The 4042-nt window shown below is 51.8% G+C and overlaps 1 pseudogene; it reads left to right on the top strand.

The window, feature by feature from the left end:
* The first annotated feature begins 2753 nt into the window (after nucleotides 1-2753).
* Nucleotides 2754-3274, top strand: LOC149326273 (uncharacterized; annotated as a pseudogene).
* The last annotated feature ends 768 nt before the right edge of the window (nucleotides 3275-4042 follow it).

Genomic DNA, 4042 nt, shown 5'->3' on the forward strand with positions numbered 1-4042 from the left:
AGTTGCAGTAAAGAGGAGGGCTCGGCGGCAGGCACTCTCTCTGCGCGCGGATAGCCGGGGGTGTCTTTGTTGTGCTGATAGGTGGCGCTTAGATGCAGTTTCTGCTAGCTTGGCCGCCTTTCGCGTGCTCCGTATTATTCTGGCCGCACCTGTATCTTATCAGGCGAACGCACTACTGGACATAAGCTGTGTATCGGGCCTTACAACGGCGCGCTAAGAACGCCGCTTCAGCGCAGTCTGCTGCTGAATTTTTCGGTTTTTATTCTTAGCTTGTTCTGTTGCATTGTCCAATGCGGTCAGGCGTACACGACCGCCGTTACTTGGACATAGCACTGTGAGTGACGCCGCTTATGCTCCGGCTACAGATGATCTTTCTCTCATTCTCTAATCCTGCGTCATCAATGAATGAGTAGCTGAGTAATTAGTAAACCACTGGAAAAATTTTAGCGCTGAGATACATTCAGTTCCGTATGACCCGATTTATCATCCCATTTCCCATTTGACCCCATTTAGTCCCTGTTCCAGCTAGAACCTCTTTTATTGCGAAAGCAATACTAGTTGCACTTTCAGCCCGTCGCGTAGCGAGGCCGGTAGCTACCCTATTAGCATATTATTGCGAAAGCAATACTAGTTGCACTTTAAGCCCGTCGCGTAGCGAGGCTGTAAGCTACCATATTAGCATATTGGACTGGATTGGATTGGATTGGATTGTATTGTATAACCGATGCATCACCACAAGTCTAACTACAAGCACCACCACCACCTAGACTACCAGCTGAACCATGGCGTAGCTACGGATATTGCTTTCGCAATTACCGGGCTCAACGAAGCTAAGCCACAGCCATTTTGGATTCGATTGCATTGGATTAGATTGCATTGGATTGGATTGGATTGTATAACCGATGCATCACCACAAGTCTAACCACAAGCACCACCACCAGCTACACTAGCAGCTGAACCATGGCGTAGCTACAGATATTGCTTTCAATTACCAGGCTTAACCAAGCTAAGCCACAGCCATTTTATCCTTCCCCCCGCAATAGGGACTAAAAGTTGGAGGGAATATTTAAGCTATGACACGATACTTGATGCGTTAGTGCCCGTATATGCAGAATTGGTCATTCTCTACTTAACACTCATAGATGCCTGCGAGTCCTCCTACCACTACTGGCGCAGTGAAGCAGCGGTTAAGCGGTGCGACACTGCCCTTTGATGGCATGTGCTGCCAACGGTGAGACTTGTGCGGCCCAGGTTGCTCTTCCCAGCAATTTTTTGGGACTAATCACTAATTTAACTGCACCTGCGATTGCGCGAAGTTTGTCACAGTGCAATGGGCAGGCTGTGATCACGCCACAAGGTCAAGTCGGCTCCATGTGCCACCTACCTCCTAGGTTGCTTCTCTGAGGACTTTTCATGGATTTTTCGCTCACGGTCAACAACGCCGATGTCGGATTTTCTGCGACGCGAGGTCCTCAATGCTGTCGCATTAAAAAGCCGTAGGCAGCTCCTCTGTTTACGCACGTGCCCGAGCCCGGCACGTGCCCAGAGCTAGAAGCCTCCTGGCCGAAGCCCGGAGAAAAAGCCCAATTTTCGTCCAAAGAGTTCGCACCAGCTTGAGCCAGTGCACTGCTTGAAGTACCGGATGAGGCGAATCCGCCAAAAAAAATAATTTTCTAACCCAAAATTGAGCCTTGCACACTGTGCACTGCGTGCGGCCTCCATACCGTAAATTACGGCACTTAGAAACTATGCACTCCATCAGCAACGGTTACCTGACACTCAGAAGGTGTTTCCCGTGGAAATAATTGGAGGTGAAAGTTGCTATCTGGCCGTCAAAAATGCGGTAATTTTTAGCGCCAGTTGATCGGCTCAGTTTTTTTCTGATGAATGAAGCGGCTGAAAACTGGCCGCTGTAGTACCGGAGCTCCCATTTCCATGGCTGGCCCCCCTGGAAACAAGCGCTGCGCGCTCGCCGACGCTCAAAGCAGGCCCAGACTTTCTCGGACAAGTCGCGACATGCAGCGTGACTCATCCCGCCGCCGCGGCGCCGACACGGACCCTTCCTCCTCTCCTCCTCTCCGTCGGTGCGAACTCCTCCGCCGCTCGCCGGCTCTCGACCATTGGTCTAATTTGAACGGTGGCCAGTGATTGGAGGATTTGAACGGCTGGCTGCCGTAACCGTTACCAGCGGCTATAAAAACGGAGCCGCGCTGAACCCGAGCAGCAGACGGGCAGCAGAAGAGCCATCACGCCGGAGCTACGCTCGCCGCCGGGGCCGCCCTTCTTCTGTGTGCCTGCCCGTGGTGCTCTTGCCCTTGTATCATGTAAAAGCCCTTGTACATACTGTACATAAGCGTCCTATTACTCACCGTCGCCTCGACCGTTTCCTGGCTCGGACTCCCAGCCCCAACAGTGGTGGCAGCGGTGGGATGCCTCAGTCCCAACAGTGGATGGCAGCTGCGGGATCGACCGGCGTCAGCTACCTCGGCGCGGTGAGTGCCTGATGTTTTCCCCTCAATTAGCCAGACTGCTCTAGCACACGTGATTGTAGTCTAGAGTAGGGCTGTGTGTAGCACTGTAGAGAGCTTTGCTGTTTCGAGCCAAGTCGGAGCTCTTTGAAACGAAAGCTGGTGCAGAGGGAGTAAAGGAGGCGTTGTTGGAAAGAATTACTTGCGCGTGCCATACTAGTAGCGCTATAGTAGTGAACCGCAAGGTAATTCTTAAGGGCAAGCTGCAAGAGACTATTGTGCGCGATGGAGAACCTTAAAGTTAAGGAACTCGTCGAAATTTGTGAAGAGCTAGGCCTTACCGTAGGCCGTGCGAAACGAAAGCAGGCGATTCTCGAGATCATGCGGAAGGAGGGCGTAACGGCTGAAGAAGCCAATGAGGCCTTGGCTGAGATCAATGAACGCCGTGAGCGCGAAGACGCAGAGCGAGAGCGAGAGCGACAAGAACGCCTTCAGCGGGAAGAGGCAGAGCGACAGGAAAGCCGAGAGATTAGAAAATTAAAACAGTTGGAGTTGCTGCGAAGCTCGCCGGCGCCTAGTGTAGCTTCAATGACAGTGCAGGCTAACGGCCAAAGAATCCGAGACCAACTGCCGCCGTTCGTAATAGGCGAGGACATGGCAAAGTATCTCGTGAAATTTGAGCATGTCTGTGAGAGGAATGTCATTGAGCGAGAACTGTGGGCACAGAATTTGCTAGCTCTGCTTCCCGGGGAAGCATCTGACGTGATAACGTTTTTGTCGAAGGAGGCGTTCGAGAGTTACGATGAGGTCAAAGAGGCCCTGTTGAGGAAATATAAGCTGTCACCTGAGGCATTCCGGCAAAGGTTCCGGTACGCGAAAAAAGGCAGTGAGTCGCACATCGACTTCGCGTTTAAGCTGAAAGCCGACCTAGTTGAATGGCTCAAGGGCGAGGAAGTTTATGACGATCGTGATAAGGTGGTAGAGTGCATTGCGCTGGAGCAATTCTACCGCTGCATCCAGGACGATGTAAGTCTCTGGCTGCAGGATAGGCTTACTGAGGTTAAGCTCAACAAGGCAGCAGAGCTGGCTGAGGAATACTACACTCGCCGAAACTTGCACAGCAGGGCATTACGCATCGAAAAGGCGGAAACAAGGGATGCTTCTCTAAGGAAGCCTGATGGAAGGAAACCGTTCGCGCGTCGCGATTTTCGAAAAGATGCGTCCGCTTTAAAGGAGGCTGTAGGCGAAGAACAAAAGGAGTTAAGGAAATCTGACGATGCTCCTAAGCAGCGCGCTGATGCCGCACGTGCGTTTGAGTCACGGAGGCCTTTGACATGCTACCACTGCAAAAAGGAAGGGCATATCGCGGCAAACTGTAGACAAAAGGTTGCTTTCGCAACGATTCGGGAGACAGACAAGAATATGCGGTTGTTGGAACCATATATGCAGGAGATAAGTGTGAACGGTAAGAGATGCAAAGCCCTTCGTGACTCGGCGGCAACTATGGACGTTGTCCACCCGTCCTTAGTTTCTCCGAATGATTTTACAGGAGAATGCGCGTGGATAAGACAAGT

Source organism: Amblyomma mixtum, chromosome 10 (assembly GCF_055824585.1).
Source record: "Amblyomma mixtum isolate Tamu chromosome 10, ASM5582458v1, whole genome shotgun sequence".
NCBI lineage: Eukaryota > Metazoa > Arthropoda > Arachnida > Ixodida > Ixodidae > Amblyomma > Amblyomma mixtum.